Source organism: Sciurus carolinensis, chromosome 7, assembly GCF_902686445.1.
Source record: "Sciurus carolinensis chromosome 7, mSciCar1.2, whole genome shotgun sequence".
In the NCBI taxonomy this organism is placed as follows: Eukaryota; Metazoa; Chordata; class Mammalia; order Rodentia; family Sciuridae; genus Sciurus; species Sciurus carolinensis.
The window spans coordinates 115,247,759-115,262,281 of record NC_062219.1 but is presented as its reverse complement, the minus strand read 5'-3'; positions in this window follow the sequence as shown (position 1 = coordinate 115,262,281).

Genomic DNA, 14,523 nt, shown 5'->3' with positions numbered 1-14,523 from the left:
CACACACGTGGCCTGTCTGCTGCCCTCCTCCAGGGCTTCTGCCCTAGACGTCAGCACCAAACCCACCCCCCCACACCAACCGCCCATGCCTGACTCCCTCTCATCCTTGGGCTCTTGGCTCTGAGAACGCCCCCACGCCACCCTGGCCAGAGCAGCCACACCCCTGGCCCAGAACTCCCGTCCTGCCTGCCTCTTGGCCCTTCCTGCAGCCTGTTCTGTCCCCTCCCGCAGAGGTAGAAACTCCAGGAGACCAGGCACCTTGGCTGTGGTCTCAACATGATCTTCTGAACCGATACAGTGCCTGGCACTCCATGGACCCTCCATTCATAAATGAGTGAATGACAGATGGAGATGTAGCATCTGGTGACAGGCAGGGGACACAGCCAGTCCTCAGAAAGCACATCTGAGGGGATGTTACCCCACATGAAAGGGATCTCTCCTTAGTGATTCTGTCCCTCTAAATTAGAGCTGACGGGGCTCAATGACAGAGGGTGGCGAGCGTGGTCAGCAGAGGCCTCCTTCCGCAGGTCTAGGCCGACCTACCTACTGCTTTGCAGTATTGACTTCTCTGCCTTCTGATTGGAGAAACAAATAGGCAAAGACCTTCCCCTGAACTGTGCTTGAAACCCCTCCCTCTTCCCTGTCCTGTCATATCCACTCTTTCATCCCTCCATCTCTACCCCCCTTTATAGAATCTAAGGCAGTCAGTCTGTGAGTGGCATCTACCTGGAGTTGTGCACTGTACAACCTGTGCAGCTGTATGTAGCAGCCCTGACAGACTCCCAGAGATTCAGTGCTGAAAGGGACCCTAGAGAGCCTAGATCATAATCTCTCAACTTAAAAAGGAAAAAATTGAGGCTCCATGTAGAGAAAAGATTTTTCCAAAGTCATTGTGTTCATCAGCTTTGTGTCACTGTGACCAAAATACCTGACAAGAACAGCTTAGAGGAGGAAAGATTTATCACAGACTCAGAGGTTCAGTCTATGGTCTGTTGGTTCCAAGGTAGAAAAATCACAGTGGAGGCTCATGGCATCCAGGAAGGAGAGAGGGAGGGGTGGGGGGAAGAAAGGACCTGGGGAGAAAATAAAATCTCCCAGGGCATGCTCCCAGTGACCTACTTCCTCCAACTAGGACCCACCTCCCAGCAAATGCATTCAAATTATTAATCCATCAAGTGGATTAATCCCCTGAGGAGGTCAGAGCCCTCATAATCCAGTCTTTTCACCTCTGAACATTGCAGCATTGCCCAACACCTGAGTTTTTGGGGGAAACATTGCAGATCCAAACCATGAGAGCCATGCTTCAGTGACTTAATGATGTGGTGGAATGTCAGCCAGCAGCTCCTGGCTCCCGGGACACCACCATGACTCATCGGCTCCCTCCCTCCGCCCCTGCAAGGCTCTGTACAAATGCCTTCTTCCTCTCCCATCCTCTCTTCCCGGATTCCATGCTCACATTCAGTCACATCACACACCATGCTGTGGGGTTTTCCTGAGCAAGTCACCCAACCAAGCTGTGGCACCAAACATGGGTCCATCACAGTGTGGAGACCCCTGGAGGCTCAGGGTCCTTGCCTGTTGGAGAGTTAGTCATGGGTTTAAGGACAAGGAAGGGGAGATGGGGAAGACCTCATCCTTCCTTGCAGCGTAGAAGGTACAGACATCAGATACGCTGGAGGCGACACTGCAGCTCCGTCCCACACCATGGGCATGACCTTGGGCAGTGTCCTCCACCTTTCTGGGCTCAGGTTTTTCAGCAGTAAAAGGGAAAAAAAAATAAACCTCATCTTACCCCACCCCATCTAGTGAGGATGAAATAAGGTGACATCTACAGGAAGGGTCACTGGCAGCAGGCACTCGGGCTCCTGAGGGGTCTCCCTGCCCCGCCAGGTCCTGCTCCCAGCCCTTCCCAGCCTGTGTTCTGCATGTGTGTTATGGAAGCCATTTAAAGGCAGGAACTGTTCCTGGGAAGAGATAAAACCCTGGGCACCGCTAAGCCATTACCAGAGATGTTTAACCAGCCCGTTCGCGGGCGGGAGGACACGCATGGAAGCGTTTTATCTTTCTCCCACAAAGAGAGCAGAGCCCAGTGCCAGGCCCAGATGAAGGCTGGGTTTTTTTTTTTTTTTTTAAGTAGACATTTAGGATTCTACTGATGCTCTGCTAACTCCCAGTCAAATCACGACATCAAGGAAAGAAAAACTCCATTTTCTGCTAAGATGTTGAAATGGCCCTTGCCAATTAGGCTGTGGGCTCTGGGAGGGGGAGCCTCAGCAAGCAGCCCAGAACCGGCTCAGCGTGTCTGCGCACTGGGTTCTGAGAACCCAGGACACTGCAGGGGTAGACACTCGAGTGTGTTGGCATGTCCTAAGTTAAGGGAGAGGCCGCCACGTGGCACCCTCCTGTCTCCCCTCTGCTGTCCTAGGACATCCTGGAAAGGACTTCGGTCAGTGACTAGTTCCGTGCTGTTCCCATGTGGGTTTATTTAACCATCTACTTCAAATTAGCAAAGACCAGACTCTCCTGACATTACCCACAAGACATGAGTGCAAATACCACCTTCCTGGGCCTCCGCTCCCCAGCCTCTGCTCCAGCTGTTTCTCATGCATGAACTCATTTAATCTCCATGCAGCTGTGGCAGCTTAAAGAAAGGTTCTTAGTTCTTTCCACTTCTCACATGAAGAGGGGCGTCTTGCTCCCCTCACCTTGAATGCAGGCCATTCCTGCATCTGCTCTTGCTACTAGAAATAGGCCTACACGGTTTCTGGATCAGGCCGTAAAGACTGGCAACTTCCACTTCCATTTCTTGCCATGCTGTTTGGGAGCCCTGGGACATGAAGTAAGAAACCCGACTAGGCCAGGTACACCTGTAATCCAAGATGCTTGGGAGGCTGAGGCATGAGGACTCCAAGTTTGAGGCCAGCCTCAGCAACTTAGTGAGAATCCACCTCAAAATAAAACATAAAAGGATCTGGGGATGTAGCTCAGTGGTAGAGTGCCTTGGTTCAATCCTCAGTACCACAAATAATAAGTCTGTCTCTCCTGGGACTGCCATGATCCAGCAAGGCCACTGGGAGCACTCTAATAGTCTCAACTGAGCCCAGCCCTTCAGTCTTTCCAGCCAAGATGCCAGACATATGCCTGAAGTTATCTGGGATCCTCCAGGCCAGCTGAATATCACTGAGTGACCCCAGTTGACACCACATGGAGAAGGAGCTCTAGTAAGCCAAATCCACACTAAATGCCCCACAAAATCGTAAGGTATAATAAAATGGCTTTATAACAGAGCAACAGAGAAGCAGAACCACCACTTTAGAGAGGGCACAATGGAGTACCACTTTAAAGATAAGAAGATGAACATACTGAGAAATCAAGTAGTTTGTCCAAGGTCACACAGGGCTTAGCCAGAAGAGCCAGGCTTCAAAATTCAGAGAGCCTAGCCCCAGGCCCAAGCTCTGGGAACCTGGTATTGACTACTTTCATATCTACTGGCAAAGTTACCCTACTAGATGTTAAGGCTGCTGGAAGCCAGGGGCAGTTTTTAGCTCTACTCTTGGCATGGAGAAGTGCTTAATATTTGCTCAGAGAGTGGAACAAGGTGGCAAGATGGAGGAAGGGAGAGAAGATGGGTGGGTGGGTGGGTGGATGGTTGGTTCGATGATTGGGTGGGTGGGTGGGTGGATGGACAGGCGGGCAGATGGGTAGGGTGGGCAGGTGGATGGATGGGTGGGTTGATGTGGTTGATAGGTGGATAGATAGACAGGGGAAGGGAGAGATGTACAGACCAGTGGACAGATGGATGGATCTGATTGTGAAGCCTGAGAAATGTGGGGCAGCCCGAAGTGTTTGGGATGTAAGCTTACCAGAGGTTCCACATGGGGACAGGTGTGAGGGAAGCAGATGACCCTGAAGGTGAGGAAGCCATATACCAAGCCCAGAGACAAGACACCACGCCCCTGACTAATCCTGTGGTTCTGGGCCATGGCCTCTCTTCTCCAGGGCCACCCACAGAGTCACTAGGAGAGGGGGTTGACTGGGAGACACATATTTTGCATTATATGCTGCCTCCATTCCATTTTAAGCATGACCTTAACAAGGACCCAAGAAAGAGCTACCAAGGAAATAGATGAGTCAGGTGCCAAGGGTGTCCCATCGCTAGCTGAACACTAACCTTACCTCTAAATGTCCCAAGAGTTCAGAAAAAAAAGATCCATTGTAGTTAAGGTTCTGATTGGCTGGGGGTAGGGCGGCAGCCACTGGTTGGCCTCTTAGAACCAGAGCCCATGACCCACAATAACTACAAGTGCATGAGGGTCTTCTTCAGCCCTCAGAAACACGCACCCCGTGTTTTCACTGTTGGTGCATTTGGGGGGCACTGTTCAGGAGCATCGTTCTTCCTGTAATTCTCAAATGTGCCTTGACCTGAGTCCATCCATCTCTCAAACATGGATCCTCAGTCCTGGAGATCTTGTGTTTCTTCCCACAGGAGTCAGTGTCCTCAAGAACTTCCAAACCACCAGAACCTTCTAGAGAAACAGAAGTCCCTGGGCTACTTCTAACAGCAGTCTCCTTTTTAAGATTGTAGGCAAACAGAAAAATCTGTATCATCTTGTCCATGAGTCTTTTCCCAGGAAGAGTGAACATGCCCAACCTTGATGGAAATGTCCACTGGGCCCTGACATGGAGCCACAGCAAGCTTACAGGATGCCATCCCCAAGGTGCCAATGGTTAGGTTATGTAGTTGGTGGAAGCAGGTCAAAGGAAGCCAACAAACTGATCTTGGAGAGATGAAAATTTTCCCAAAAAAGGAAGTATTTCAGAATTCAGAAAGAGTAATTTGTACTCAGAAAAAAGGAAGTACTTCAGAATTCAGAAAGAGTAATTTGTCATTCTGTGGGGACGTTGCTGCATAGATACTCTTACAAACCATGTTGGATAACATAGAGAGTGACCCAGAGATGTCCACTGTCTGATTGTGGCCAGGACGCAGATGACAAGCTACTGGAGAGAGTGACTGGACGTCCACGCACAGTCACCCCTTCCCAGCCTCCTCCCACTGGTCTTGCTAAGGCAGATCAGGGGAAATGCTGAGTCCCAGGCTGGATTTGCTCAGTCAGGTCTCCCCCGCTAGCATTTCTGCACCCAGCTCAACGCACACACATTCCATCCACTGACTTCTGCTCAGAGAACTAGTTGACCTCACTTCCAGTCCAAGTGAAGTGAGGATCTCTGGGCAAAGAACTACCAGACTAAGCCAAAGCCAAAAAGAAATTATTTTTAGAAAGTTTTAATTTTGAAGCATCTGAAGATGGGCTTCTCCAGGGATTGTGGAAAAAGTCAAATTGGGACACTCCACTGTTCCCCAAACGCACCCTGTCTTCCTCACGCCCTGGACCTTTGCCATTTCTGTTCCCTCTACCTGGAGCGCCCCCCTCTGCCACGCCTCTTCCTGACATGATGGCATCTGTCCTCCAAGGCAGACACTCCTGATGGCCCCATCTCGCTGAAGCTCTCTGAAGACAGGGCCTCGTCTCTCATCTCAAACATTTGCCTGGTGGCTCTGGACCCAGTGGCCTGGGCTCAACCCAAGACTCTTACTTTCTGTGTCAAGTCTGATGAGTTACTAAATCTCTCTGTGCTTTAGTGTCGCCTTCCATGAGATGAGGACCATCACTCACCTGCCTACCTGGTGGGGTTGTCGAGAGAATTGTGAGATCAAAGCTGTTCACGCTCATCATGGTCATCCCTCCCGGGGCTCCAAGTTCAGGGTGAGCACTTGAAGCAGCTGAGACTGGCTCCCAAACTGAACTGTGGGAGCAATGCATTGACTGCAGTCCAGTGGAAAAACAGAGGTCCAGAGAGACAGCACGGGACCAGCGGCTCCAAGAGAAATACGGGGGTCCAGGGAGAGGGCAGAGCTGGGAGTCCTGCAGATTCCCACAGTGTAGACGCTCCCACCGTGGCAGAGTCCAGAAGAGATGCTCAGGGGCGAACCCTGACCTACCCTTCCCACCGGCATGTGGGATGCGCCATTGTACACCGACTGAAGAAGGCGGGTGAGCATAATGCAGCCAAATGACTGAGAAGCGATGGGTTTTGAATATTTATTACTTTTCTTTTTGATACAATATTTAATCATAAGTTTACATAGCATAATGTTCAATAATGGCTGCATTGAACAAGCAGCTGGCAAAATTCCTGCAACTTTAACAACGGGCTTTCCCCTCGTTAGGAACCAGGTTGCTCTCTGTAGCATGCTTCCACCTCGGGGCCTGAGAGTCCGCTTTCTATGGCTGTGATAAAGTACCTGAGAGAAATCAGCGTAAAGGAGGAAAATGTATCCTGGTTCCCAGCTTCAGAGGCTTCAGTCCATGGCCTCTGGCTCCACTGTTCGGGGCCTGTGGCGAGGCAAGGCCTCATGGCTCCAGGGCACGGCAGAGTGAGTCTGCTTGATTCATGGCGATGGGAGGCTCAGAGAGAAAGGGAGAAACCAGGACAGGGCAGAACCTTCACAGGCACACCCTGTGACCTACTTCTTCCAAGAAGGCCCACCTCCCGTGGCACCACCAGCGTGGCACCAAAGCCATTAGCTCATGACCTTGGGAATCATGTTAGATACAAACCATAGCAGGCCCTTTGCACTGTGGCTCTCTCTGATGCTTCTACCCGAGGTAACTGCCGGATCCCCCACCCACCCTGCTCCCCTTCAGCTCCCGCCCAGCATCACTGTCACTTATTGAAGATCTTCTCCGGCATTCTGTGTGAGACAGCCCATGGCCCCTCCCCACGCTTCCCAGCCCCCGGTTCTGTTTCCTTTTCTCCAATATACCGTGTGTTCGCTCAGAGACCATCTTCCCCACTAGACTCCTAGCTCCAAGAGGAGACGAGTTTCTGTCCCTTCCATTCACGGGTCCCCAGTGCCTAAATCGTGTCTGACACAGTCATTCCACAAGAATATATTTAGCACCTACTATCTACAGCTCCTCACAGTCTATGAAATGCAGCCACGATTTCTATCTCATGGGTTCTTACCAGCAGGGCAATTATAACAATTCCCATTTCCTCCCCTATGACAGAATCTATGGCACTTAAAGATAAAGTGACTCCTTTGAGGTCACCATTACTCAGAGAACCTGCTGGAACTAGTACTCATCTCATGGCTGCTCAGCCAGGACTCTGCCCGCAACACAGCAATGCCTCCCAGGGACATTCCACTGAGGATCCCCTCTGGAGCCCAGGAATTTGAGGGTCAGACTCTGTGTGACCTCTCTTGAGCCCCTAGCGAAGTTCCTAGGACACAGTAACTGCTCAATTAACAGGAGTCAGATTTTTCTCCAGTGCCTTCTCTCACTCTATACCCCAAAGTCCCATCCTTTCTTCTTACAAGGTCTCCTTATCAGCCACCAGGGAGTTATAATGAAGATCTGAGGGACAAAGTTTGTCTGCTAAGACTTAAAAATATGTTTTTCAGGTCACACGCCATCACAAGCATCTTGAATTCCTAGCACAACACCTAGAGCCAGAATGTGCTCAGTAAATAAATGTTGAATGAATAAATAAATAAATGAAGCATGTGCAGAGCTGAGAGAGAAGGCATGCCGCATTGGTGGTGGGATTTTCAACACCCTAAGAGAAAAGGGCAGGGGAGAGAGTTTTCTGGAACATGGGATTGGGGGGGCCAGGGGGGCATAGGAGCGGGAGGCCAGGAACCTCCTTTTCCCACTCAGCCTTGAGATAATGGGTCTGCCCTAGGATTAAACAGGATGTTGAAAGGTGGAACAGAGTGGGTAGTTCATTTTTCCACAGGCTGGCAGGCCCAGCGGTCTGCTGTAATCTCCTTGTTTTTCTGGCCTGATGGGCAGAGAAGGAGAGGGAAAATTGGCAGGCAGGGAGCCAGGCTCCACGGGTTGCCTGTGAGAAAATGAGATGTCAGCTGGAGGGAATGAATTAATAAAAGGAAGTGGACCCTACTGACCCGCCTCGGGTCTGGGAAGTTTGGGCGAGCCCTCCCCGTCTCCGGGAGCACTCAGAGGCCAGGATGGAGCAGGTGTGAACAGGCAGTGAAGCCGGGGCGGGGGTCTGAATGACTCCCAACCCCTTGCCTGTTGTTCGCTGATCATGGGGAGATCCTGGTTGCTCCCCAGACATTTTTTCTGGAGACCCAGAGACAAACAAGGACAATTCAGTTCCCCTTGAGCCTTGGCACCTGCAGCCGGGAGGTTCCTTGAGGTGGCAAGGTTTCCCAAGCCTGAACACCACCTGTCCAGCTGCTAAGCACTGCCAACTCCAGCCTCAGTAAGAGTTGGAACCACCCACAGGCCTTGTTCAAGCAAAGCCACCCCCGCCCAGGGTTTCTGACACAGTAGGTCTAGAGGGGCTCTGAGGTGTACCAGAGTCACAAAGCCCTGTTGAATTGGCCCATTTTCTATTATTAACAACAATACCACAGATGGAGAAGTTCTAAAGCAAAGAGGTGACTCTGGCTCACAGTGCTGGCCCGAGTCCAGGAGCCACAGTTAGTGAGAACCTCCCCGCTGGTAGTCCTGAGGTGACATAGGACATCACATGGCAGAGACAGGGAGTGCACGTAGGCCCTGGTCTCATCTTTTGGTCACCAGTTGTCCATCATGGGGCCCCTCCCTGATGAGTTTATCTCATCCTGATCACTCCCAAAGGTGCCATCTCTAAACACCATAGCAGGCACGCCTGCAATCCCAGCAACGTGGAAGGCTGAGGCAGGAGGATCACAAGTTTGAGGCCAGCCTCAGCAACTTAGTGAGACCCTGCTTTTAAAATATAAATAGAAAGGGCTGGGGGTGTAGCTCAGTGGTAAAGTGCCCATGGGTTCAATAATAGCAATCTTTTTCCACCTCTTGATACCTCACAATGGAGCTTAACTTGCTTCAGAGGGGACAAACCAGGTTCACACCACGCCAGCCACAAATCCTCAAGTGCTGCTGTTGCTGCCTGAGGGACCACACTTTGAGAACCACTGCCCTAGGCTGTCCACTGGCCAGGATCCCCAGGGAAGGTGGGTATCTGGAGGCTGAGTTCAGCATCAGGACAACTGAGGAGCTACTAAAGTGTGAGGCACCCGCAGCAGAAGCAGCTGGGTCCCTTACTAGAATGCAGATTCCCAGGCTTGCCCTGGCTCTTAGGACTCGGCATCTCTGAGTTGCCCCAGTTCTTCAGCTGTTTCTAATCTAATCGCAGTTGGAGAGGCACCACCCCGGCCAGCCTCCTGTATTACAGAGGAGTCATCCGAGGCCCAGAGAGGGAGCTTGCTGCCAAAGGCCTCGCCATGCTGAGCCACCAAACTGAACCCACGAAGGGCTGTTTTCCAACAAGGGAAACCTAAGCCAGGGTCAGGGTGAGCTCAGGTTGCTCCCAGAGTCTCAAAGCCTGCCAGTAGGAGGACCAGAATGCTTTGAACCCCGGTACTCCCTGTTCAGGTGCAGGGGCCCCAGAGCATCGCACCCGAGCGTGCTTCCTTCCTTGCATAGTGGCGTGTGTGCACCACCTGCAGGACACCCTTCCTGCTTCTGGAGATTCCACCTCTCAGCACTGGTGCTGGTCCCTCTGTGAAGCTCTCACCACCTGCCACGGGCAGACACACTGTCCTCTGTGCTCTCAGTGACCTTGCCATTTGTCCATGACTGCTCTTACCATTGTGACAATGACAAACTTATTAAAAGATTAGAGCCATCCCCACATTCCAAGGATGTTGGTGCTGCTTGGGAGCTCACCTCTGCTATGTTGGTCTTGGGAAACAGGGGGGGAAGGACCTTGGGATAAGGGCGACCAATAGAAGCATTAGGGGGCAGGATGGAGAAGCAGAGGCGCTGCAGATCTGTAGATTCAGATGCACTTGATACCCTGGGGACCCAGCCCTGTGCCCTGAGCTGTGGTGGGGACACAACCAAATCCTGTTGGACTTTTCCTCCAAAGATCATTATCTAGGAGGAAGAAGAGAGTAAAGAAGACTCTTCAGGAATTTTGCTCTCTGCCATGAGATACAATCCCTACATCTTCCCTACATCTTCAGCAAAATGGCCCATTGTTTCAAAAAGCTTTTGGAGCCAGGTTTTCTGTTCATTTTCGTATGATGTTATGTCCATGTGTGCCGTAGATGAAGCCAAGAAGGCCTGTTTTAATGTCTACAGGTCCTGGTATGCAGGACTATTGCCATTAGTTATGTTTTGCTATGTGACAACTACCTCCGAGACTCAGGGGTTTCAACATCAGGAAATACACCTCAGGGTTTCTGGGCGAAGGCTCTGGATGCAGGCACATGTCTGGCTATCAGCTCTCAGGCTCAACCACACCAAATTTGAGTAACTCCAGCAAGTCAGTCCTCTGACCTTCCTAAGTCTTGGTTTTTCTCATTTGTATCAGCTCAGTCTTACTTCAAGGGTCAAATGAACAAATAGATGGGAGAATGTTTTTCATAAAATACAAAACCTTCTGTGTACAAGAAAGCCTGAGTTTAGCTTCTTGTCCTGAGCCCAGTCCAGTTCTTGCTCTCCCAGGAAACTTCACGTTTATGAACGTTTATGGCAATTACGATTCAGCCACACATCTGGGTATTGAAAGCTGATGCACGCAAAACATTTTTCCCACTGATGGTCCCATTAGACCAGTTTCTGATGCTGGAGGAAAAGTCCAACAGGATTTGCTTCTGTCTCCACCACAGCTTAGGGCACAGGGCTGGGTCCCCAGGGTGTATAAAGCACCTGGGTCAACAGTCCACAGGACAGGGATGCTGATATTTGGGGCCATGAAGCTGAGTCACTCTCCGTGTTCTATTCTGCTGCCTATGGTCCTGTTTCTCTCCCTTTAGTGGATGCAGCGTAGTCCTGATCAGGATCCCTCTAGCAGTTCTGTGTGCCCAGACCCCAGAATCTCCCTACTTTGCTTTTAATGGACCACGGCCCATGGGAAACCCTCTTCAAAGCACTGCCTTTGGTTACTGGAGTTGCTTAGTCCATGCTTGGGGTCAGTAGGCTGGTATCTGGGAGTTTCCATCCCTTCCAGTTGTGGGTGGTCTAGAATCGGGGACTAACTGGTGCACAAGCTTCTTAGTCTTAAAAATAAATGCTTCAAGTGATTAATGCCCCAGAGATCCAGTGGGATGGGGTTGAGGCTGGAAAATTCCCTGAAATGCAGCCTGGCTGCTGCCTCCCCTCTGCCGTCCTGCTCACTGCCCTAAATCAACCATTTGCACATGAATCCTCAGCTCAGGACCTGCTTCCCTGGTGGAATTGGCCTAAGAAATCACCATCTAGAATTCCTTCAGAAATGAGCAAGGTGGCATTGATGGGCCACCACTCACCAAGAGCTGCAGAAATAAAAGATGGGGAAGAAAACCATGTCAGTTTCCTCTTCAGGCTGCTTCCTATCCTCACCAACACCATTACCGGGGGCGGGGATTAATTTTCAATTTACCTTTTCTTTAACATAACCAACTTCTACTGTTTGAGACTTAATTGGATCTATTCTTGGATGTGACAAAAAGTTAGTGGGAAATGAAAGGGGCCTATCTATCAAGAAAAAAAAAAACATTCCAAGTGAATAATTTAAGATCACATCCATAATTAATGGCAATTGGCATGCTTCCCCGGAAAGCCTAATCAGAGCGAGGAATGTGCTAATTAGAGTGGTTTGGTGCAAGTTAGTGGTGCAGGTGCGGGAAGGAGCCTCTGGTCCCCACAGAAGAGCGCTCTCCTCTGGGTTTGGTGGGGCTTACCTCAGTGATGGCTCCGCGTGGGCGGGGCTTACCTCAGTGATGGCTCCGCGTGGGCGGGGCTTACCTCAGTGATGGCTTTGCGTGGGCGGGGCTTACCTCAGTGATGGGCTCCATATGGTATGGAATGAGTTTTCTTATTTCTGAAGACGTGGACGGATGTGTGTGTTTGATCATGGGACATGGCAGATTGGAGCAGGAAAAACACCTCAGGGAAGGGTGGGCACAAGAGAATCAACAGGGCCCAGATGGGAGGAGAGAGGTGACTAGGGGAGCTGCCTGCTTCCAGAATCTGCTCCTGAGGCACAGATAGGACAAGAGCAGCCTCCATTTCTTCTATCATGTCTCCATGCCATCCCTCCACCCCTGGAGGTCAAACTGCACACTCCTGAGGTCCCCCTTGATGTCTGATTTCTGGTTGGATTAGCACATGGAGAGCCATGGAGGAGACTGGAGGGAGGGAGGAGATAGCACTCAGGTAGTTACTGCCATGTCATCTCCCTTCCTGAGGGCTCACTGTGGTGTGGCTGCCTGCCCAGGGTAAAGACTCCAGTGCTTGCTGGACAGCCCTCTTCCCAGGGCCTTCTCTGCCTCAGAGTCCCGAGACCTGCTCTCGGGCTGAGGAGTGCAGCACCCCACCCTAACCAGTCTGGACCACCTCCTGCCTCCTGTGCTCTCCAGTCCATTCACATCTTTGTAAATTTATTCAAATCTGTTCAAATGATCCTAATTTGAGGGCAGCATCTCTTAACAGCTCTGGCAGGACCCCGATGGAGATAGTTTAAACAGCACTCTTCCATAAGAGCGACATTCTTTTTCAATAATTGGAGCTCTCTCTTAAAAGCCAACATTTTGGCAAATAGTCTTTTTCTTTTGAAGGGAAGTCTTCATAAAATGTGCCCCTTAGGTCCCTGCCATCTCAAAGGAAAGTACACATGATTTAAAGGCTGCTCTTGACAAACTCTTCGCGTGTGTCTCTTGTACCGTGTGGGGCACAGTAGACCTTAAGTACTTATGGGAAGGCACCAACCCTCAGTGCAGCTGTATTTGGGGATGGGGCCTTTAGGGATGGTAATGAAGGTTATGTGAGGTCACAAGGGTGAGCTCTCACCTAGTACAACTTGTGTCCTTGTAAAAAGAGAGAGACATACCCAAGCCCAATGTGTATCCGTGCTACCAGAATAAATGCCATGTGAGGATACAACCAGAACTGCTGGGATCTAGCCCTGATGGTGCCTGAATCGTGGACACCCAAGATCTGGAAAAAATAAATGTCTGTCAATTAAGCTTTCATCTGTGATGGTTTGTCATGTGCCTGAGTAGACTGATTCAGGAGCTCAGGAACTGTTGCATTTGCCTTCCTTCTAGAAGATTCTAGATTTTCATGCCCTCCCCAGCCTTTCTTTGTCTTAACTCTTCTGGTCAGTTTACCACCTCTTACTGCTGCCTGACTCACTTAAGTCTTATTTGTTGCTTACCAGTATTTAAAGGGCTGGTAAGACTGGAAAAAAATCAAGTTTGTTATAATTGTGTGCAAAGCAAGAGTGAATAGGTTCTGAATGAGGACCTATGTGGCTCTTCCTTGGAATAGCGTGGGTATTTCTATGCATGGACTTTATCATGACCCCTTTCTTAAACGTTCAGAATTGTTTTCTTGCTCTGAAATCCTTGTTGCATTCTTGAGCAACTGAGGCTGTCAAATCAATGTCATAAGGTAAGTGGGGAGTCCTAGTAAATTCTCTTTATTTTGTGAACCAAACTGGTTAGGATACAGTGAAATCCCAAGTCTTATAGGATCAAGTTTTATCTTACATCCCTAGGATCTTTGGATTTGAAATTATGGAGAACATGCCTTTTGGGCCTCTGGGTAGAAGATTCTGGATTCACCTGTCCCAGTTATTCCCAGGGGATTTGGTTAGCAATCAAGCCCTGCCTTAGCCATCCTTTGTCCGGGTCTGAACGACTCTGCAGTCAGTCCATAGGTGCCGATTTTATCAGGTGCCACTGTGTAATGGTGCATGGGCCTCCCCCTCGCCCTCCCCTGCCCCTCCCCCTCCTCCTTGGCTTGTAGCGCTCATTGGCAGAGACAGCTAATCAATGGCTGCTCCTCACCAGCCCCACAGATATCGACTCAGGGCTCAGGAAGACTTTATAAGGAGTCATTGGGGGGATTCTTTCAGTTCAAATTGAATTGTGGGCCATTAAATCTCTTTAGTAAAAGACTGTGCCTCATATCATATGCCGGCGCTCCTTCTGAATTTTTAACCAGTGTCGGAGAACATTCTGCCTTTGCTGGAGCCATCTCAGCAGATCCCAGGTTTTTCTTTCCTGGCAGATCTGGTTAATTGTTATAGATTTTCCAGCAGGTAGAAGCATTTGGAGTTTGGAAAGGGCAGGCTTTGTTTTGCTTGCAAAGAAAACCAATTCAGGAGGCTCTGCCTAGAGACTTGGAGGGAAAAAGATAGGTGTGAGGGAAGAAAGGAAGAGAGGGCTCATGGTGAGACCTGGCCAGAGTGCCTGTCACCCAGGATGTGTTGGAGGAACCTGGACCTCTGTCAGCTGCCACGCATGTGCACTCACGTGCATCTTGACATATGCGGACACAGACACACTCATAAACACATCCACGTGCACATGCCCAAAACACATAGGTCACACGTACACTCGCTACCACCTGCACACACAGGAACCCAAGCATGCCCACCTCTTCCTGCCAGTCCAGGCTTGCCCTTACCGCCCGGGTGAGTGTCAGGCAGAGAATGCAGATACACTCTGAAGTG